Here is a 25,109-nt window from a genome sequence, read left to right as displayed (position 1 = left end):
GCTGAGCAGAGTACTAGGCCATACAATGAAGTGGAAAAACTAAATACTGTAATGGGAAAAAATTCTAAATTAGTCTGCCAGTAATCAGTACAACAAGCAGCTTTTGATACATATGAGACAAACAAATAAAATTAAAATACAGAGCCAAGACAAAGGTTGGCGAGATATCAGTGACCTTACAAAGTCAAAGACATATTTTCTAGCAGGGAAAATACAGTAAATATGATGATCCTGCCAATGATAATCTGATGAAAGATTGCAACTTTATAATTGTAAACAACAAAGTCCCAGATTTTGCTAGTTCACCTGTGACCCAAGTTTGGGAACAGAGCCATTTGCAGTTATGCCATCTGAGGGGCTATCATGAAGCAGCTAGCTGATGGCCAACTCTCTTATTCCATGGGGAAGGATTTGGGGAAATTGCTGCCTCTGTGACCTCTAGTGGAGACTAGGAGCCTTACAGGTAGCTTACCTAACTCAGAGAGAAGAATAACATTGTGATATTGTTGCACACATATTGCTCCCACAGCTAAAGACATTGACTGAACATCATGCACATAAAGGTTGTTGATTCCATGTTCCATAACTCACCATCGAATTGCTTGCTTCCCAGGTTCATAGGTTCATAGGTTCATAGGTTTATATCCCCATCAGGTCTAGATTTCTTCTGAACAGAGTGGTGCTCTGCCTCCTGGACGGGATTTTTATTCCACAGCATAGCATCTCTGAGTGATAAATCTATCATCCTCCCACACGTCTCTATTATATCCGTAGTACTAGGTTTAAGTCGCTTGCTCTAGGTTTTTGGTGGTTTGGATTTTTGAGGTGGAGCATGTCCATTAATTCCGGGTTGGACATCATTGGTCTGATGAAGAAGAGTACAGGGGAACAATGACCTCACTAGATCTGGATGTGAATCTTCTGATCAGGGTGGGCAATGTAGAAGGTCTTTCTAACCACTTTAGCAATGGCCACTCAACCCTGGGTCCCCAGTCCCCTGATAACCTCTTCTGTGCTTAGTGGATTGCCACCTATATGGTAGCTTGGGTACTTTCTATGGCGCCCAGTTTGCAGTCATCTGCAAACTTTGTCACAAAAGTCCTCCCATGTTGAGGCTGTATGGACTGCCTTTCCTCATCAATTGCCTTTTTACTGAAAATCGACCAAGTTCAAAAACATGATCTTCCATCTTCCCTTGAAAGCCAAGCTGGGTCAGGTGTCTGTGTCTCCCCTATATCTTTGTATATGTTCCATTATGATCCTCTCTCTCCCATAGCTTTGCAGACTAGACTTGTATGGCATGGGGCTGTAAATTACAGGTGAGAGGCGCTCGCCACCTTTGGAGTGGGACACAGTTGGTTGCACGCCACCCTTGGGCATCCTGTGGTGTGGGCTGCTGTAAACAAAAAGCTGCCTTATGTGCGGGTTTAATTCCTCATTTAGCTCGTGTAGCACACAGCCGGGTACTACTAGTGAGTGCCATGAGATTGTATCCCAGAGGAGTTGAAGGCTCACCCAGGAGTAGTGTGGAAAAGAGCAATGGAAGGACTCAGGGTTGGGCAGATGGCAAAGTGTGGACAGGTGGAAGAAGGGAGGGGGGTAAAAAAATCTCAGCAGCATTCATTTGTATGGAAGAAGAGGGACTCGGTATACTAATGCAAAGACTAAAGTTGTACTCAGGGTTAGGGACTCTGTTTTACAGAGAAAGGCCTAATACCAGTACAGCTTTGGTGCTATCAGCTCATACATGATCAGACGCTGTCTCTTTTTTCCTCATTTCCTTCAGTTTATTTCTGTTTATTGTCCACAAAGTATTTAGTGATGATGCTTTTAAGCCAAAAGTTAAGAAATTCTAATGCAAGGAGTTTAATACAATAGCTTATCAAACATATTTAGGCTGATACAATAGCATGTTTCTTAGCTATTAAAACTCTCTGGCATGGCTCTCAAACTCTTAGCTCAAGAAATCTGGACAAACCAAAAATAATGGAGGTATAATGGCCCAAAAACAGGGACAGAGTTTAAACATTGCTCTTATAAACATCAAAAGCAGACAGAATAAAAGGTTTTGCATTAGCTTGCAATTTCTGAAGGATATGAAGTTTGAAAGTCAAATCTCTGTCATTATATATTTTCTTGCATCCTCATTTATTTTGCACTACCCTAGTATTATGCTCTTTGTGTAACTGTTTTCCAGATGTCACAGGAGATCTAGGGTTTCTCTCATTCTTCAGTCTGCCTATACTCGATCCAGTTTAAAACCATATGCCTGATGCTTTCTTGCACACTCTCCCTTTCTTTAAAGCTCTGTTCAAAGGATACAGCCCCACATGACTCAATGGTCTACTGATATACCTTCTTGATGACAATACATAGACCTGTTGTCCAGTAGTCACTTACTCCCCCCCCTCACAAATTCCACAGAACCCCCTCTGTCAGGCACTCACAATGTGCATATAAAAACCAAGAGATTGTGGTACAATGCTTTCTCCTCCATGGCAGAATGATTTCTGAATCTTACATTTTCAAGTACATAGCTCATGCATACACTTATGTAGGACTAATAGCAGGCTAAACCATGAAGCTAGGAAGAGGGTTTTGGCAGTTACCGGTGTATTTTAAATACAGTCTGTAGCTGAGTGCTGGAGATGGGCTATGGCACACTGTGAGGAAAGTAACTAACAAAGTAACATGGATTATGTAGTTTAACAGGAAAGGGCTTACATATGTTTTGGGAGATCTGTGAACCACTGTACCATGAATGACTTTATCTTTTATTTGAAGTATTGTATGGGGTCCTCAGAATATTGGGATACACCTGAGCAGAAGACATTATGTAGTCTGTATCAGATGCTGAACAAGAAAGTTGAATGATGTGAGAACACTAGAATATTGTACATCTGATATAGATCACTCACACAGAAGTTAAACTGCAGAGATCACCTATATTCTATAGGATACAGCCTGGGATGCAAGAATATGGGGGAAGCATTTGAACATCAAGAGTAAAATTATTTCAGATAGGACACAGAATAAAGAACTTGGAGTTACAATGGACCATTGTTGTAAATAAGAAAAACAATGCTTACCCTCAGACAAGAGTTATAGAAATGGCAAGCAAGAAATGACTATCACAATTCCTCATGCACCCAGTCTAGACAGGCTGGAAATGAGAATTTTATTTTATTTATTCATACTTTGTTGGCAGTTTAATCCCAATAAGACAATGGCCTCTTTTCAGAGCAGACCCGATGTGGTATTCATTTATACTAACTAGGGAGAATTTGAACAGGGCAAAAAATAACTTCCCCTTCCCTTTCTGATAAGTGCCATGGGATCTTTTACATCTATCTGAGCTATCACCAACTCAGGCAGCTGGGACCTCAGTTTAATGTATAATATGAAGAACAGATTTGCGGCACATATTTGCTGGCTAGAGGTCATTCCATCAAAAAAAGACCCATCAAAGTCCATTCATTTCACTGAATAAACAATCAGGTTTCAGGATGAGTGTTTTATTTATTTATTTATTTATTTTCTTTACATAGTAAGAAATACCGCTCCCCTTACAGAGAGCTATTCCCCTTTATCTCTCTAAATAATATAATAAAATCCAAGGTTCACACATCAAGGGAATTGGAATAAATTAAAAAATAAAACAAACAAACAAAAAAGATTAGCCATTTGCCTACAAAATGAGCTTTAAGGAACTAATTTTCAATGCACTGCATGAATGCCATATTTGCAACATGCATGAGCAAGATGTCCATGGATCATAGGATCATAAGATCACAGAAGGCTAACAGCTTAGATCCTTTTTAAGTCATGCCATCCATGGCCCAATTTTCACAACTATCAATGCCCATGGGCTAGAATGGTTTTGGCATATGCCTGTGCCTTAGGACATCTACAAACTTCACATGTCCATAAAGGCGACAGGTGACAAACCAGGGCTGAATTTTTGGTTTCCTGTCCATTGCTCCAAACTGTATTTGAATAAGCTTAGGGAAGAACTCTATTTGATATGAATGGGGAGTCTGCTCCAGATCTTTAGCAACCCATACAATGCATATTTTTACATCTTGGTGTCTGCTGCAGAACTCCCTTTTCTATGCTATTTATTGCACCACAGACACTGAAGTAGTGCACTCTCTGTTGTTCACATTAGAGCCATGGATTTTTCTTAAACTAAATGTCTCTATCAGATGCAGTGATTGGCATCTGCAGGAATTGGTAAGCAAAATGTATTTTCTTTATTTAGCTTCAAAAATGTGCTTTAAAACTTGAAAATGTTATAACTGTTGTTCAATGTGAAATTCAAGCAGAGCTATACAAAATGTCTTTCCTGAAGAGAATATACTTCATTTTATTTACATCATCTCACAGCTCAGTATTTGCTGTCAATACTTTGGTTAATAACTTATTGTGTTGATCTAAAACAAAAAGTATTTTTTATGGAAATTGAACTCTGCTGCCTCTCAGTATAACCTTGGAAAAATCCATTATACTGAGGCCATTTGTCAAAGTCACTTTTGAGTTAATGTCATTTTCATATTTAGAATGTTTGATTGGAACTTAATGTCTTTAATTTCTAAGCTGGTGAACTCCAATGTGGCAACGGTATGCTTTCTTCTGAAAGAGAACTTAATTTTCTTCAATTAGAGTCTGACATAATTACATTTTTATTCCATTATTGCCCAGTTATTCACAGACTGCTAGATTTCTGCTGAGATTTGGCTATGCTTAGTAGCGGTGTAGTGTCCCATATGGGCAAATACTGCTCACTTTTCTTATGCCATTCATTATCACCTTTAAATTCTGCAGAAAGTCGCTGCTTAACTAGTTTGATAAAAGTAAGGTTTTTCAGAAAGTGCACTTAGTACTGTATGGCATTTAAATAATACAATTTTAAATGCACACCTTCAACATGCACTATATTTAACCATTTCCCATTTTTTATTTCCTTTAATTAGCTTTTTTGAAGAAACCTCATAGTCACACCTTCTTCCTTCCCTCATTTCTCTTTCCTTCTTTCTTTTTCCTTCCTTCCAGCTTTCATAGCAAAGGTGATTTGGGATCTCTGAATTTGTGAGATGTTTGCTGCTTACCTCATGCAAAGTTCTTAGACTCACCACTATTATTTTCCATAGCCAATCATTACAATAAATAAATACAATTTAAGATGAAGATGACAGACAGAGTGCAGGCTTATAGTCAAGAAGTATTTGAAGCTGGCAGGAACAGACAGGGAGAGTTTGAGCTCCAGTCTGAGAGGTTGGGAGGGCAAAGGTGTTGTCACAGAGGTTACTAACCAGAGAATCCACCAGCTGATGTAGAACTGTATGACAAGTTATAGAATTGTGGATGAGTTTACAACCACGGTAGACATGGTGGGGGTACAAGGTCCATCAGTGATGATGCCATAGTGTGGATTTCATTGAAGGGAAGAACAAAATATAAAGACAAAGATAAAAAATATGAAATCTTAAGGGACTGGATTAGGTTGAACTGGGGGGAAGTAAAACTTATTATATTCATACTGAAAAGTATCAATCCAAACTGTTTTCTACAGCTCTCATTAACTGGTACTCATAGAACACAGGAACCACGTTTTGCCCTTATGTGCATTCAGTAAGTTAATACTGGAAGTGGAATGTAATGGCACCATTTGGCTTATAGATGTAGATCAGAGCATGCGTATGTACCTGTAAGAAGCATTTCCAGATGTAGCATGTTCATATAAATACAAATCATGTGCAGGCAGCAGTGCCATTTTGAGAAAATAACTAGAGTGTTAACATGTATGAGTGTGGTAGTAAGTCTGTTTATAAGTTTATTTAAGTTTAAGTTACAAAGCCTCATTTCTGATATGTTTGTGTGTAATAAAGTTGCTTGAACAGAACCCATGAATATTTGTCTGTTTTATCCTGACCAAACGAGGTACATGGTATCCAAACTGGGATTAGAAGAGCTATTTCTACAAGCCATGAGGTGCAGAGATGAAGGTGAAGGCAGACTTAGCAGGTTGAGTTAAATGGAGCACAGTCAAAAGAAAAAGGGCCAGAAACAAGCTAAAGGTAAAGAAAAGTGCACAAATGATTTATTTGGCAAAGAAAATGAAATGGCACATTTATAAGGCACAAATCACATTATTAATCAAACGAGTAGCACAAAATGTATTATTAAGCAAACGAAAAGCACAAACCACATTATTAATTAAACAAAATGTTCAAAACCGTGATATTTGATAAAACTATCAAAACTATTCATATGGGGCTCAGAATTACCTTTGGTTTGCATAATGAGCATGTTTAGATTAAAACGGGCACAAGAAAAGTATAATGAGCATGATAAGAGGTTAAAAAGGGATAACGAGTGCAGTAAAAGGGCAAAATAAGCTTGAAGACCATGTCTGGGCACAAACTACTATTTTGCATTGACCAAAGCCATTCAAAGCATAACTAGAATTGTTTGAAGTATCTCAGAGGGTGCAAAATGTTTGCAGAGTGTGTACTTTATTACAGTGCAACTATTTCATAGAGTTTGCTGTGTGCAAAGTACAGTAATATTGCAAAGTACAGTCAAAGTACAGCCATTTCAAAAAGCTTCTTGTGCTGTGTGCATTTATTCTCAAAAATCTGCCATTTCAGAGTGTTTCTTACATTGTACAGAGTTATTTCACAAAGTACAGCCATTTTGAAAGGTCCGTGTGCTGTATACAGTTTATTTGCAAAGTCCATTCATCTAGAAGTGTTTCTTACTTGAAGCTTTTTCCATTGTGTACAGTTTATTCACAAAATAATGTTATTTTGAAGTATTTCTTACACTAATAAGGAGTGGTTTCATAAAGTACAGTGATTTCAAAGTGTGCTTGTGCTACGGAGACTTATTTGGCAAAGTGCAGTTATTTCAAAGAGTTTGTTGTGCCACTGGGCATAATTACAAGTACTGGCATAAAGCTCTGGCATATATATGTATGTGTGTATGTTCATACATAATTTCAAGCACCTTCACTACTGGGTGTTAATATGGCAGAGGCATTTCACAGATAAGGTCCACTTGTGTTTGATCATAATATAGCAAAGAACTGGAGAGTATTTGAGCAGAAATACATATTTTCATGCAAGCTTTTACTGACAAAGATGCATGTACAAGGACATTCATTTTGCTTAACTTAGCTGGGTCAGAGGCCATTGAAAGAGAGTGTTAATTTGTGTATACCCCAGAAGTATATGCAGGAGAGGGGCAAGCTGCCATATTGTGGTACCGGCTGAATCAAGGGAAGACCCTGAGTACTTAAAACATAAATTTAGACAAATGTGCAATCCCCAGATAAATTTTACATTAGAAAAGTACTTATTTTATACAAGAGACCAAAAACCAGGTGAAACTTTTGTAGCTTATATCACTGACTTGAGAAACAAAGCTAAACGTGCAGATTTGCTGACTTGAAAGATGAGTTAATAAAGGACAGGCTTGTGAGTGATGTTAATAGTACTGCAGGGAGAAAGATTTTGCTTCGTGACAGTGATTTAACATAAAGCAAAGCCATGGAGATTTGTCAAATCTATGAGCTCACAGAAATGTACACAAGTATGCTTATAAGTGATAAGAGCATGGTTTCAGCAGCCTCTACAGCAAACATAGATAGCATGTAACACATGGCAAGCAGAAAACGGCCTAAGTACATGGCAGCAGCAATCCCTGAGGGTGTGGCAAAGAAAATCCAGAGCTTTCTAGCAAGTTCCAGACTAGCTAGCATGACTAGACTAGGAGCATGTTCAGTACAGTATAAGAGTGAGTCAGCAAAATGCAAGTCAAGTCTTATAGTTAACTGTCATAATCGTGGTGCCAATCATGAGTCTAAATGAGAGAAGTCATCATCCCCCACATATTTTTAAAAATATTATTAAGAGTCAAGCGATGGGGCTTTCTCACCTCAATAATAGGAGTGATAGATTTATGGAAGATTTAGAAGTCCTGGGAGAAGAATTGATGGCCAGGGACTACAAGGACAAAGAAGTGGAGAAAGGTATTAATGAGGCTGGAGCCCATAGAGGTAGCAGAGCTTCTCCGTATTTTTCTGGGACATATCATAGGAATGAAACAACTGGTTCTGATACCGCCAATAAAGTGCCAAGAATTAATTTAACATGTTCCAGTAATATTACGGCTATCTGTGACATTATCATAAAGAACTGGCATGTGCTAACCTCAGATAGTGCAATTAATGCCTTGATAGGGATACAGCCTATTTTTTCATTTAGGAACAAAAAATCTCTTAAAAGATTATTATGCTACATGAATTCTATGACTGATAATGTCCGGAAAATACAGGGGACATTTCCATGTGGCTCATAATGTCTGTCATCTAATTGATTCTCATAGTGGTTTTATACATCCAAACACTGTTGCTACATATGATTTCAAGGTTTATGCCACCTGTAGGACCAAGAACTTGGCATATTTGGCACAGTGTCGAATTTGCCACAAATTTTATACAGGTAAGACAAATAGAATGCACTTTGAAAGAATGAGGGAGCATCAGAAGGATATCAGAAAGTTGAATATGAGCAATTCTTTGGCTAGGCACATCAAAGAAACAGATATTACACATAATATTAATTTTAAGGTTGTAGAGGTAATTAGTAAAAATGGTAGACTTGGAGATGTCATTGATCACACTGAGAGCCGTGAATTATTTTGGATATTACACCTACAAGCTGATAAAGTATATAGACTTAATGATAAGGTTTCTTTAAAACTTAAAAAAAAGTAGGAGGTTTTAATTGTCTTTATGCCATGTGTATCAGAGCTGTTTGTTTATTGGTTGTTTACTTTTTAAATTTATATTTAATGACTGTTTTTGTGATATTGGTATGTTCTGAAGAAGTTTTATGAAAGCGCTCACCATTTGAATTTATTAAAGTACCTTTTTGCCTATATAACACAGTTTCTTTATTATAAAAGAGAGAAGTGCTTAGAACTTGGTCAGCAATGCCATAAGTGAAAAAACTGGAATAATTTTCAAAAGTTTTGTAAGTCAAGCAAGCCTCATTCAGTTATTAAAAAAGGTCACTCAGGAAAACAGGTTGATAACACAGAGAGCTGCAACCCTACTTTCTATGTAGATGGTGTATCAGTGGTCGGTGAAAAGGTTAATACAGTAGATTTGCTGGCAAAAAATAAAGTATTTTGTACTGTCCTGATCAATGGTAAACCCACAGAGCTCAAAGTAGACACTGGTTCAAAGTGTACTGTAATGTCAGCAGAAACATTGGCTAAAGTGAGGACTGGTGAGCAACTTAATTTGGCCAATTGTGCGAAGCTTGTTGCTTATGGAGGTGAAGAGATTCAAACTGAAGACTCAGTAGTGCTTTCATGCTATTCAGCTGGGAACAGTTGCAGTTTGTAATTTTATGCAGTCTGAAGACCCGTGCAGTCATTATTAGGTCTCAGAGACAGTTTGAGAATGAAATTGCTTTCTTTTGCCAAAAAAGTACATCATGTAACCACATGTCCCAGTCCCAGCTTTACTGATGCTATTTTCTAGGTATATGCTGATGTGTTCGATGAAAAGCTACGCAAACTTCCAGTTGTGTACTCCATGAAAGTAGACTCAGAGGTTAGTCCAATGGTTACACCAGCAAGAAGACTTCCAATAACTATGCAGGACATAATCAAGGTCCAGTTAGACAAATTGGTGCAGCAAGGTGTGATTTGTCCAGTCACAGAACCAACTGAGTGGGTATCTTCCATGGTAGCTGCTCATAAGTAAAATTCAGATGAAATCAGAATATGCATTGACCCAAGAGACTTGAACAAGACATTAAAAAGACCTCATAATCCTATGCATACAGTTGAGGAGATTACAACCCTCATGCCAAATGCTACAGTTTCTTCTGTCTTACATGCAGAGTTCATTTTGGCAAGTAATGCTTGATCAGAAATCTTCACTACTGACTACATTCAGTACCCCATTTGGTAGATACAGATTCCTCAGGATGCCTTTTGGAATAAATTCCACCAGTGAAGTTTTTCAGCGTGCGATGGAGCAAATTGTTTCAGTTTACCCATGTGCAATAATAGTTAATGATTTACTGGTTGGAGGTAATGGTGGAGCAGAGCATGACAGAAACCTCAGGAAAGTTCTAGACAGAGTGTGTGAAGTGAATTGAAAGCTCAGACCTCTGAAGTACAAATTCAGACTACCAGAAGTTACATATGTAGGTCATTTATTTACCAGTACAGGCTTATGACCAGATCCTTCCAAGCAAGTAGCCATTCTTGAGATGCCAGCTCCAGACAATCTCCAAGTTCTACAGCGCTTTCTTAGTATGGTTAACTATTTCAGCAAATTTATCTCTGACTTTAGTGAGTTATCAGCACCTTTAAGAGAGCTGATATGCAAAAATGTTGCATGGTCATGGTTAGAACAACACCAGAGAACATTTGATAACCTCAAACAGCAAATTGCTAACTCGCCTCCATTAAGATACTATGATACCTACAAATCAGTAGTTCTTTCCTGTGATGCTTCAAAGATTAGTCTTAGTGCAGTTATTCTTCAAGAGGGCAGACCTGTTGTCTATGCATCTAGAACTCTTACACAAACTGAGATGCAGTATGCTCAAATTGAGAAGGAACTTTTGGCAACTGTGTTCACATGTTCGAAGTTCCATGATTATATTTATGGCCGAGCAATCCAGATAGAAACTAACCATCAGCGAATTCAAAGATGGCTGCTGTTCTGTGAACACTGCTGAACTGCAGCTCTACATTTAACCTGAGGAAATCAAAACCCAGAGTGGATACTATAAAGTTTTTAACATCAAAACTTTGATAAACTTATTCTAACTACACTTATTTATCCTGGATTGAGAAGAAAAACTGGAAAAAAGGAATATATTTCACTGGATTACAACAGATTAGCTAGCTCTGCAGAGAGGAATACACAAAGGAACCGTGTGCTTTTTATATTGCAACTTTTTGTGTTCCAATAAGATGTCAAAAGAAGACAAAAGCATGGATATAACTACGACTAAAACAAAATTATCGGAATTGCAATCACCAGAAAAAGATGTGACTACTAAATGACAAAAAATTACCAAAGCACAGGAACAACAGAAACTAGGGACTAAAACTAAAGCCGATCAAGCTTCAAACATGGAGGATATCAAAACTGCACTTCTGCCTATACAAGAAGCTTTAAAAGAACTGACTTGTCAAATACAATCATTTGGAATTTCATGTACTCAGTTGCTGGAAAGAATGGATAACATGGAGGCTCGAATTTCTGATACTGAGGACAAATTAGTTTTACTGGAAAAAAAAACTAATCTGCATGATGTGGATATACAGGCTATACAAAGTAAGCTTACAGACCTAGAAGCAAGATCCAGGAGAAACAATATCATTGTCAGAGGGATTCCTGAATCCATTCAGTATAATGAACTAATTCCATCCATACTACAAATATTTGCAGTGCTTTTAAATGATTCTGATAGTGTGAAACAAATCATCATGGAAAGAGCACACAGAGCTTTGAGAGAGGTACAAACTTCTAATTTTCCTAGAACTGTGTATGTTAAACTGCTTAATTATCAAGATGTAAATAGAATACTTATTACTGCAAAACAAGGTGGAGGCTATATTATGTGGAAAAACAATAAAATATCTCTGACACAGGATTTACCTATACAAATCAGACAGGCTAGACAGTCTCTGTCTTCTTACTGCAAATTTCTTATTGACAAACAAATTAAGTTTCAAATGAAATATCCTAATATGCTTATATTTACAGTGGATAGAGTTAAACATTCTGTTTCCACCAAAAATGAGGCAAGAAATCTGTTTCTTAAAATTTTCAAGACTTTACCTGCATCAGAGACTTGAATTAAACTTTTGCTGGGACTAGCATTTTGATGAGACTAGATTCATTGTTTACTGTGCTTCGAGGACTGGGTAATCTTTTGTTTGCATTTGTGAAGCTTTAGGCCTTTTCCTGAGTAATAAAACTGTTTGCTTTTCCTTATCTTGATCTCCTGCACTTGTTTTCTGACATTTTATGGCTTCTAAGATCTGTTTTTGACAAGGAGAAAGACAGGAAGTGCTTAAAATGCTGTCAAGGGTGCAGATTTCACTGTGGCACTTCCGGGAGTCCATCTGCAAAAGCGGTCCCCCATCGCGAGCATTTCACAGGACTTCCTGGTTTGGAAAACCAAAGAGAGCTGTTTTAAACACTCTCTTGTTTATTTAACATTAAATAACACTGTTCTATAGTAATTTAAGCACATAGGAACTTGTTAGGAACTTCATTTATTAACTTTTAGTCAACATTTTGTAGTTATATTATTTAGAGAGGGTGCAGGGATTTAGCAATGTTTATTTAACCTGTCAGCATAGTTTTTAATGCTTTGTGTTATTTTTATTATTTTATTTAGTTAGAAGCTTGCTTTATTATGAAACTAGTATAAGGTGAATGTATAACAAAGGATATTAACAATTTGCTGTCTATTTGCTTTAATATAGGGTTATATATTAGTATGTATTTTTTTTTCTCTTTTTTAATGCATCTGGTTTATGTATAGATAGCTAATCCAACTACTAAAAGTGCATTATTTTTTTTTTTACTTTATTCTTTTTACATGTACTGTATTGTTACATTTTTAATTTGATTTCTTTAAATAGTAATTAACCAAAGAGATGTAGTTTATGGCAGTGTTTGTTAGGGAATGTTTAGTTTAGGCTTTGTCGTAGTGAAGTTAGGTTTTATAGGTCTTAATTGTGATAATTGTGTGAAATTTTACATTGTGGTGTTTTTATATCTGCTTTTACTTTTAAACCATTTGTCATTCTATATTATACAGGACCTATACATCTCCTGGTCCGGGGTTAGAGTGGGTATGCACTGGTTGAGGACGGGATATAAGGATTGCTTCCAGATTATGTATGGTTTTGAATTTACTGTTTTTTTGTTTTTTCTATGTTCTCTCTCCAAAACTTTCATTTTACAGTGAATCTTTGAAATGTGGGAAGTAGATTCATGGAACGTTAAAGGGCTCCAGAGCTTGAAGAAGAGGAAACTGGTGTTACATGTATTGTTGCAGGCTAAGGCGTGGTTTATCCTACTCCAAGAAATGCATTTAATGAATGATCAATGGGGTGATGTTAAAAAAAGAAATGGATTAGAGAAGTAGTAGTATCTGAAGGTAAGTCAAATAGTGCCGGGGTAGCCATAATTATTAAAGATCAATACAAGGAAAATATATTAGATTCTAATACAGATAAAAATGGATGGTGGTGCTATGTTATTCTTTCGTCTACCTTATTTGATAAACCTATTTTATTTTTAAATATATATGCTCCCTGTAATGATCAACAATTATTCATAGCATCACTATATTCAATTTTAACACAATTTGATAGATATTATGTAATTGTTGGAGGTGATTGGTGAAAAAATATATTTTGAGATTTCTCTGCTTACAGCTTGCTGCTTCTTGCTGTGGGATGGATCTGAAGTGCTCTTAAGACACTCAGTCTTGCTGGCTGGAATCAAAGTCTGGTTATAATTGCATTCACAGTCTGTTGCATACAGAAACTTGCAGAATATACACTGATACAGCATCTGACTTTAAGAGCAGTAACCAATAACTCTTATAATAAACCAAACTGGCAAACGTTACAGCTTATAAGTACTGTTCCAACTTTACTTCTCATATAGTACAGATGATGTGAGAGATATAACATTTACCTCAGAACACCAAATGTGTTCCTACCATACCCCTCTAACATAGCTGGATTTATACAGCTCTTTATATACTCTTTTTAGTCATGCATAAACATATTTTGGAGAATTGCTTATCCTGTAGAAACAATACTAAACTTCCTTGTTTAACAATGTCTTGTAAGAGACCAGCTTTTCTGACAGTGTGAATATCCTGTAACAGTGTCCTAATGTCCATGTAGAAAAACATATTTTTGAGGAAACACATTGTCTGTATTCTATTTGGATCTGTGTATATGACCATATGTTCTTGTACCAATGCTGATAAGCATATCCTGTTTTTTATGAAGAAAAACATATTTTTGAGAAAACACATTGTCAGAGATCAGCTTTTCTGACAGTGTGAACATCCTGTATTTTATTTGGATCTTTGTATAAAAAAATATGTTCTTATGTCATATCCTGTTTTTCCATGCAGAAAAACATGTCATTGTTCTTTAAAAGCAGATTTTGCATTTTTGTTCTTGCATACATCCTGTTTTGAGTCTGTAAGGGAATAATGTCCATTCTTTAAAAGCAGATTTTGTATTTTTGCTCTTGCATACATCCTGTTTTGAGTCTGTAAGGGAAGAATGTCCATTCAGCAGATTCCTTTTCCAAGCCATGGTCATTTAGTATGACTGCTGATCACATATTACTTAAACTTTGTTTCTGCATTTAAGCAAGCCTTTTCTTTCAGCATATTTACAACATAATTAATTTCAGATTTATATTCATAAAATCTAACAATTGAAATACCTACCCGAATCCAAAGTTGGATAGATCTTGTCCACAAAGAGTATTTAACAAGCATGCTGTATTAGCACTGAATGATCTTAAAGAAGACTTTCAATTATATGATCCATTTCACTATCTGAATAACGATAATAGTACAAGCAATTTTACCTTTTATTCCCCATGTCACAAAATGTGGTCCAGAATTGATTTCTTCCTCATATCAAGAGTATTGATCAATCTAGAACCTACAGTTATTGTACATGCCCGTTATATATCAGACCATTCTAAAATTTCATTGAGTTTTACTAAGGGGGTAAAGGATACTTTGAGACAAAGAGGTTATAATTGGTCTCTTAATCCAAATTTATTGAATAAGGAGGATATAATACTGGAAATTACAAAGTACCTGAAAGACTTATTGATTGGTTTAGGGAAACAACAATTTGCCCCAGATATTGAATGGGCAACAGTTAAAGCTCAAATAAAGAGGGACACTTTTGCAAAAAGCATCTTATTATAAAAAGATATTAAACAAAGATATTCAAACTTTAGAAATAAAAATTAAATTACTTGATCAAGAACTAATTAGGGATTTTCATGAGCAAACAGAGAAGGAACTGATTAAATGTCAAAAGGATCTCTTTTTACTTCAGAATAGTAGATTAACATTTCAAGAATACAATACATTAGTGAGGTATGCCAATCATGTTCAAACACCATCAAGAGCGTTAGCTAGGATCATTAATCAAATGAAACCAACCGTGCAGATTTCGGAAATACAATTTAATAATAAAATATATTCTAAAACAGAGGATGTTCTTAATATCTTTGAGAAAATATACACTAATATTTATGCTGGACAAAAGGATATGACCCCTAACAGGAATTATGAACAATTTCTACATTCAATTAAGTTTCCAACAATAGGAAAGGACATTCAAAATGACTTGGTTAAACCGATATCTGAAGAAGAAATAGTATATGTAATTCAGCATATGAAATCACATAAATCACCAGGTCCTGATGGCTTGACAGTGGAATTTTATAAAAAGTTTGCAGATATTTTCGGTAAGATACTTTCAGTTGTGTTTAACTACATAATTAGGAATAAAATTAATGATCCACATCTTAATGCCTCAAAATCTATTTTTATACATAAAGCCAATTCAGATCCTCAAAATCCGGATAATTATAGACCGATATCATTAATAAATGTAGACATGAAAATTCTAACCTCTATTATAGCATCTAGACTGAAGAGAATCATGATTCATATCATTTCCAAAGAACAGACTGGTTTTATGGCAGGTAGACAAACCAGTGATAATACACTCACATTACATACTATGTTAGAGCATGCTAAGCAAAATAATTTAAATATTTATGCCCTTATAATTGATGCCCAGAAAGCCTTTGATAGGGTTGATGCAAATTTCGTGTTTGATCTTTTACCATATTTTAATATATCACATGAGTTTGTCCAAATGTTACAAATATTATATAGTAATCCCTATACTACATTGTATATTAATAAAAACTTCTCTAAAAGAATACAGATTAAGAATGGAAGACGCCAAGGTTGCCCTTTGTCCCCTTTATTATTTAATATCTATCTTGAACCATTGTTTTTATATATTAAACAAAATGTTTATCATAATGTCCCAATAATTTATAGAACTAAAATATTAATGGCAGCTTTTGCTGACGATCTTAGCATTTATTGTGCATCTCCATTATCAGATACTGAAAAATTATTGAAGGCTGTTAATGAGTTCTCAAACGTCTCTAATTATAAAATTAACTTGAAAAAAAAACAATATCTTCCCTTTAAAGACACCTAAACCCTTTTTGTTATTGCCCTTAGTGGGACAGGTATCATTTAAAGAAAATATTAAACATCTAGGTATTGAGTTCTCTACAGATAATAAAGACTTTTACAATAATAATATTAAAGCAATCTGGGAACAAATAATTTTGGATTTTGGGAGATGGAAAAATTTACGACTGCCAATGTTAGCAAAAGTTTCAATTATCAAAATGAACATATTACCACGATTATTGTATATTTTTAGGTCAGCCAATTTATTACTTTCAAAGACGTTTTTTTAAAAAGATTCATAAAGAATTGGCTAAATTCATTTGGGAACCAAAGAAAACCAGGATATCTTATGATAAATTAATGACCCCAAAAAATAGAGGAGGACTGGAATTACCTAATTTTGAAATGTATTATTTAATTGTAAATTCTAATAGAATTTTAAGAATTCCCAATTATGATATAAATAATACTAAGTGGACACCACTTTGGGTAGTTCTGAATTATAAATATATTCTAAAGTTAAATATCAATCCTAAAGCAATACTTTTTTTAGGTAAGGATACGTTGAAATTCTATGGGATTATTGAACACATCAAAACGAACATATTTTCTTTACATAACTTATTTCATTCATTAGATTTGGTTCAACATATGATAGTTTTTCAACCCTTTCATAAGAATCCTAATTTAAAATTGAATAATCAACTAATTGATCTCAACAAGTTTCCATTGATAGTTAATCTAACTCTGATTGATATATATAAACATCTTGACAGTTCAGCCAACCAAATAAGACAAGAACTTAACTTACCTAAAAAGTATCTGGTTATTCTGAGACAAATTAGAGAACTCACTATAAGCTATTTTAAAAGTTTTAAACTGGAAGAAGAGGCTATTAATAGATGCTCTTTGTTGTGGCAAGCTCTCCAACAGGATCCTAAATATATCACAACAGCAAATCAATTAATTAAAGAATTTCAATTTCATGATAAAATTTTGTTATCAAACTACTGGGAAGAGAAAATTGTACTGACAGATAGAAGTAATATGTTAAAAGCAATTGACTTGACCATCAAATCTACTTCTCTTCAAAAATTAATATATACCCAGTTGATGATCTGGAACAATGCATATTATACACGCCTTACCCTGCATAAATTTAATCCCAAAAATTCACCAACTTGTCCATATTGTAAGAATCAACCAGCTGATCTTCTTCATATGTTCTCGAGTTGTAAATGTATTTTCAAACTTTGGAATTCCCTTAAGAGTCAACTTCAGAAGGTGGGGTACCAAAGTACAACGTTATCATGGAAATTTATGATTCTGCATATTCCCCTGAAAGAGATCCCTAAATCACAAATTATTATATATATTAATATTTTTCTATTAATGAAGCTTTATATAGCTTCAAATTGGTTAAACCCATCTAAAACTTCATGGCAGAACTTTAGAGTTCTAGCAACAAAACATATATTGGCTCATAAATTACTATTAAACCCACAAAATAAAAATGTTAATAATCCAAAAATTTGGGAACAGATTTTTAATATTATACTAGCACAGTATTTTCAACTTGGAAATATTAATAATTATTTACGTGTGTGGAGAGAATTTAGTAATCAACTGTCTATTACTTGCATTTACTCTTATGCTTTTGTATGTTTAAATGTATTACATGGAAGCATTCTTGTAAATATTGTATATAGAGCGTGGTTATTAGTGATATTAGTTAATGTTTGATTTGTGAATATATGTTATTTTTGATCTTACTTGTGTTTGAAAATAATATAACAATAAAGATTTATTATGAAAAAAAAAGAAACTAACCATCAACCTCTAGTCGCTATTTTAAAGAAACCTATGCATACCACTCCAGCAAGACTACAAAGAATGATGCTCAATTTGCAAAAGTATAATTTCAAAATCGTCTATGCAAAAGTTATAACTTCTTTATCTGGCTGATACCTTATCCAGATCGCCCAGAAATACCACAGAAAAGCTTGATACAGAGAATTTTGACTTTGATGTCATGGAAGTGCATACTTTTTCTACCACAAGACTTGATGAGCTGAGAGATCATACAAAGACTAATCCAATTTTCCAAAAGCTCAACCACTTCATCAATGTGGGATGGCCATCAAAGTAATCCTGTGTACCACCAGAAGTGCAACCTTACTTTCCATACAGAGATGAGATTCTGATGGAAGATGGCATCATTTCCAAAGGACCAAAAGTTGTTGCTCCTGCTTCCTTACAACATGAACACATCCAGATTTTGCATCATGGATACCCAAGTTCTGATGCTACCAAAAGATGGGTGAAAGGACTAGTATTTTGGCCTTCTCTAGCAAAAGACATTGATAAAGTGCTTTATTCTTGTTCAGTGTGCAACAGTACTAAGCTGCATTTACAAAAAGATCCACTTCAGCTAAGCCAAATTCTGAACTGCCTTGATCAACAGTAGCAACTGACATATCTGAGTGGAACACTCAATATTACTTAGTGTTGGTAGACTCTTATTCAAACTGGTTTGAAATCGATTTGCTACCTAACCTAATGTCCAGTGCTGTTATTACCATGATGAAACATAATTTCTCACTTCATGGTACTCCACACAAAGTTATTAGTGACAATGGTTCTCACTTTACCAGTCAATTGTGTCAGAGATTTGCTAAAGAGTGGGACTTTATCCATGTTACTAGCCATCCTGAATATCCTTAGTCAAACGGGCTTGCTGAACATGCAGTACAGAGTGCAAAGCAATTACTAGAGAGGTCAAAGCATGACAATGCCGTTATCTTCTTGAATTTACTTAATCTTACTTGGCTCACCTGCTGAGAGACTTCTGTCTAGGCAAACAAGAACAACTATGCTTATCAGTTCTAGTTTGTTGATACCTAATGCTAAAAACAACAGAGCAATCAAAGCCCAACTTTTTAAGAAGCGTTCTTCTCAGAAGTCCAGCTATGACAAAAGGAGCAGATTTATTTGCCCGTTAAAAAGAGAAACAGTGAGAATGCAAACAGTGAAAGGCTTTGATCGAATTGGTCAAGTGAGAGGTATATGTACTGAGCGGAGATCCTACTTAGTGGAATCGGAGGATATAGAGTACAGGAGAAACCACCAACATCTTTTTCCTGTATCAGAAATGATATCATAGCATTGTACCTGTGATACAGACTCTAGATCTCAGAGCAACCCAGACAATGTTCTCACAGAAGAACATGTTGCAGTATCCATTCCCGTTCCTGATGATGTCCCAAATGTCTCCATAGTTGAGCATTCCTTGAAGACAGTCCCTGTTGCTAGATCCAATTCTAAGTTTTATGTTACATGATCAGGTTATATTTCCAGACCTAGCGTAAAATACACAGCAACTTGGACATAATTGTTTTATATGTGTCTAATTTTGTATAACTGCACGTCAAAAGATCATTTCTGCAAATTGCATGTCATGGAATACTGTCATTTCATATAAGGACTATTTCTCAAAGAGGGAGGATGTACAACGTGTGTATGTACCTTTAAGAAGCATTTCCAAATGTAGCACATGCATATAAATACAGAGCATATGTAGGCAGCAGTGCCATTTTGAGAGCACAGCCAGAGTGTTAACATGTATGAGTGGAGTGTGGTAGTCAAGTTTGTTTATAAGTTTAAGTTTAAGTTACAAAGCCTCATTTCTGATGTGTTTGTGTGTAATAAAGCTGCTTGAACAGAACCCATGAATGTGTCTGTTTTATCCTGACCAGACAAGTGACATAGACTACTAACAGTTTATATCTTACATGCAAAAAGTCCAAACATCCTAAATCATTTAACTGTATAAGTAACAATAATTGAGACTTTAGAACAGAAGCAGCAATTTATAAGTTATGCAATGTGCATAGCTTAGTAGCTAGAAACTTCTAGATGTGCTATCCAGCGACAGTAATGAAGTGGAAGAGCTCAAAACTAGCTTGAACTGGAACTTAATTAACTGCACTTCACAGATATCTGAAACAAAATACTAGCCTGAATATCCAACTTTCTACATTTAGAGTATGGAGACTAATTAGATCAAAAATTTAACACATATCCTCTGCTTCCCCCATCTGCCTTAAGCATTTCCTACTACATATCTGATATCAGCTTCTGTTATGATCTGCACTCTTTGTAGTTCTCAGTATTCTACAACTTCTGTTTTCTTTACTGATAACATGTTCCTCTACACTTGTATATACTATATTCATTCTTTGGCAGGACCACATTTACATGACCTATAACAACTGTATTCTACATTGTATTCTCCTGATCTCACTTCTTTTAAAAATTCTTGTACAGTTTTTACATCTGTTCATAGGTTCATAGGTTCATAGGTTCATACTAGGCTATCTGCCCTAGGGCATTTATAAGCCTAGCCAGAGTTGTGTGGCTTTCACCACCCCTTAGGTTGAAGAATACTATACCCATTAGTTTGCCATGCCTCTGTCCAGCAGTGATACAGAGATGATCCCCGGGGTAAACCTACGATCTCCCATTCACTGGTCAAGATTCCTCTTGAACAGAGCCAGCGAGGTGCTCTGTCTCACATGGACTGGGATTCTGTTCCACAGCATAGGGAGTCTCTGGGTGATGAATCTGTCCCTCCAGCATGTCCTATTTATATCTGTGTTGAGGTTTAAGTCTCTTGCTCTTGTGGCTCTGGTGGATTTGGATTTTTTGAGGTGAAGCATGTCCATTAATTCCGGGTTGGACATTGTATGTCAGGCACAGGTCACCTCTGAGCAGACGGCATGCGACTGAATAGAGCTGGTGTTTCTTCAGTCGGGCAGCATATGGCATATTTTTGAGCCCCTTTATCCTTTTGGTGAGGAACTTTTGGGGTCTTTCCAATTGCTGCAGGTGTCGGGTAAGATACATTCCGAATGGGGCATTGTACTCAATCATTGGTCTGATAAGTGAAGAGTACAGGGGAACAATGACCTCCCTTGATCTGGATGTGAATCCCTTCATAATCAGGTGGGCAATGTAGAAGGTCCTCCTAACCACTTTGGCAATGTGAGTGTCAAAAGAAAGGTTACTGTCAACTTGGGTCCCCAGGTCCCTGATAACCTCTTCTGTGCTTAATGGATTGCCACCTATGTGGTAACTTGGGGTTACCTTGTTTTTACCAAAGGGTATGACTATACATTTTTGGCGTTTAGCTTAAGGCCATGGCTCTGGCACCAGTTATCCATTTCTATGAGACCTCTCTGAAGGATATCTGTGTCTGATGGATTTTCAACTATGGCCCAGTTTGCAGTCATCTGCAAACTTTGTCAGCCACAATCCTCCTATGTTTGCCTGCACTTCTGAAAAGTAGATGCCGAACAAGAGGGCCCAGGACTGAGCCCTGTGGGACACCGCTTGTGACCGGCTTGAGTCTGACATGGCACCAGCAACTCTAACCCTGTGGGTTCTGTCCTTGAGCCAGTTTGCAACCCATCTTGTGTCATATGGGTTTACATTTAAGCTGGTGAGCTTTTCTATGATACCCAAGTGGGGTATTGTGTTGAAAGCTTTTGCAAGGTCAAGGTAGGCTGTGTGAACTGCCTTACCCTCATCAATGGCCTTGGTGACTGTTTCAAAAAGTCGACCAAGTTCAAGAGGCATGATCTGCCCTTGACAAAGCCGAATTGGGTAGGATCCAATGTCTGTAGGTCCCCTATGTCTTTATTTATGAGTTCCATTATGATCCTCTCCATAGCTTTGCAGACCAGGCTTGTTAAGCTTATGGGGCGGTAATTACCAGGGTCCGTAGAAGCACCGCCTTTGTGGAGTGGGACCACAGTTGCCGTACGCCACTCTTTGGGTATGTTTCCTGTGGTAAGGCTAAGATTAAACAGCAGCCTTATGTGTGGGTTTAGTTCCTCATTGAGTTCATGTAGCACACAGCCGGGACACCATCTGGTCCCATTGATGCTGTGTTTTTAGCTTTAGAGAGAGCAGCTCTCACCTGGGCATTTGAGATGATTGGGAGGCTACACTCTGCTGGGATAGATATTTCTCCTTTTGGGGGGGAGGGAGGGGAGAAATTTTCACTGAACCTGTCTGCCAGTATGTTTGCAATGTCTGTGGGTTCAGTAATTTTTGTATCATTTTGGACTAATTCTGAGCATATCTGGGAGTTTCCACCCAGATTTCTAACATAGCTAAAGAAGGCCTTATGATTGTCTTTGAGTCCTTGGCGATTTTTCTCTCAAAGTTGGCCTTGGATGATTTTATGAGTGATCGTAGTTTTTTACTAGAATTGATCAGAGATGTCTTCCCTTTTAGGGATTTTGCTCTATCTTGTAGTAGCTTTCTCCTCTTGTTGTAAAGTTTGTTTATGGCTGGGGTCCACCAGATCGGGTGCTTGCCTTTGGTGGAAAGGGTCTTGATTTTATTTGGGATTGCTTGATCCATGCAATCCTGGAGGTGCTCATAGAAAGCATTTGCAAGGGATTCAGCCGCATGGGTTGTGGTTTCCAATGGCTCAGGGGCCTTGAAGGATACCACACCAGTCTTAAGAAGTGTGAAGTTGGCTTTTGAGAAGTTCTTCACTGTGGTCTTTTTTGTTGGGGGTGGGGCGGGATGTGGATCTCCAGTGAGATTAGTTTATGGTCTGATCTCACCAATGAGGGATATACTTCCGGTGTGGAGCATTTTGTCCCCATGTTTGTGATGATCAGGTCTAGTATATTTTCACCTCTTGTGGGAATGGTGACAAGTTGTTCCATAGCATTTGAGTTTATGAACTCCAGGAACCTTTGCGCTAGGGTATTGGGGCTTGAGTAATGTTCCCAGTCTATGTTTGGGTAGTTGAAGTCACCCGATATGATGGTGTTTGGAGAGACATTTATACTCTCCAGTGTCTTCAGGAAGGCTGTGTGGGGTTCCTGAGTTTGAGAGGGTGGCCTGTAACATGCTACAAACTGTAGAGCAGTTTTGCCTATGGTTAATTGCACCTGAATGGTCTCTGATGCTTCGTGAGTTGCCACCAGCCTGGAGGTGTGGGTATCCTTGATGAATATGGATACACCCCCTCCTTTTGTGGTACGGTCCGGGTTTTGGGGCCGGAACACATGATATGAGGTAAAACTTGATAGTGCCGGGGTGCTCTCAGGAGCCTTGAACCAGGTTTCAGTCACAGCACAGACATCGGTGTTCTCCATACTGAGGAGGGCTTCGATGGCATGCATCTTGAGATTTAGACTTCTGGCATTGAGCAGCATTACCCTTAGTTTTTTTCCATTATTGTTTTCTAGGGCGGTGGGTTTAGAATTTGAGCCTTGTCTAAAAAGGCACTATGGGGGTGGCAAGATCCTTTGCCAATATCCGAAACCCAGGGTGACAGGTGCAAGCCGTCCCTTGAAGCAGCATGGCTTGTCAAGCATGTCATTCCAGGCAGACAGACATTGGATCCCCTTAGAATGACACCAGAAATTAAGCCAATTATTAAAACTGATCATTTTGTCTCTGTATTGTGGCATCATTCTTGGTGAAGGTAGGATACTGCTCAGGGTCAGGGTCATACCAGCCTGGGCTACATAATCTGAGAGCTCCTTTATGTCTCTTTTCATGTAGTCCAGGGAGGTACATCTCAGGTCATTCACACCGGCATGGACAATGACTGAGTCATACTTGTACTTGCTGTGGAGTGACCTGAGTGCTTGTATTATGTGGCGGATTCTAGCTCCCGACAGGCAGCTTACTGTGACCCTCTCCTTGTTCAGTCTGGTGAATGGGACGTCAGTGTGTCTGACTATGGAGTCACCTATGACAAGTGTGTCTGGCATTGTGTTTGGCCTTAAGGGCTGTGACTGATTTGCACACTGACTTTGTGATCTATTTGTTGCTTGTGTTATGTCATGAGGTGGCAGTTGTTTGGGTGTCTGCTTTGGAGGCCTCTGCTGTTTTGGTAGATTTTTGATCAGTGCCTCCGAGTATGTCTTTGTGTGTTTATGTGTTTGATTTGTAGTTGTGATAGTTCTATGTGAGACTGGGTTTATGGTGTGTGTGGTTACCTTCTCCTCCTGTCTGGTTTTGCCAGTCCTGAGTTGAGAGAGCTCAGCCTCCAGTTTGGCTATATAGTTGCATCTCTCACATGTATTTGTGTTTTTTGGGAGGAGGAGAGGGTTGTCTGTGTACATGAGGCAATTGTAACATTACCTCAATATTCCCAGATTCACCAGCTGAGCAGGAGAGGACGCTAGCAACTGACCCTTTGACATGCTAGAAGAAATGAAAAAGTTTGCTGTGTAACTGAGTCAGAAAGGACCTATAGGGAAGTGGGTACTCAAGGGGGTTTTAAGCTAGTGAAGTACTTTGTATAATATAGAAGTGCTTTACCTAACTAAAAAATGCTTTAGAAACAAGTGCTGAGCCTTACAGATAGAGAATAGACTGTTTAGATTACAAGTAGAGCAGTTCTAAGGGAAAAAATGAAGAGCAGACTTTACGGAGCCAGAAATAGTTTAACCTTGTTTAACCGGCGCTGCCCGATGGTGCTCTAGTGGCAACTCCTCGCTAAATGCAGAAAAGGCAATAAGTCAGTAGTACAGGCTAGCACACTTTAGTGGGCAGCCAAACAATTAAATTAAACAGCAAACAAACACTTTTCGACTTGAATTAGACTAATTTCAACTAAAATGTACTTTTAAGTGCAGATAATAAAAAATGCAGTAAATAACTATGAAAACAGTTAAAGCTTGCTCTAGGTAAGCAGTAGAAGGTAAAACAAATATAAAACACAGCAGGATACTTAATCAGGAAATCAGT

The sequence above is a fragment of the Protopterus annectens genome, chromosome 10.part0 (assembly GCF_019279795.1).
Source record: "Protopterus annectens isolate FY-2018-M chromosome 10.part0, PAN1.0, whole genome shotgun sequence".
Classification (NCBI taxonomy): Eukaryota; Metazoa; Chordata; order Ceratodontiformes; family Protopteridae; genus Protopterus; species Protopterus annectens.
This window is presented reverse-complemented; position numbering follows the sequence as displayed.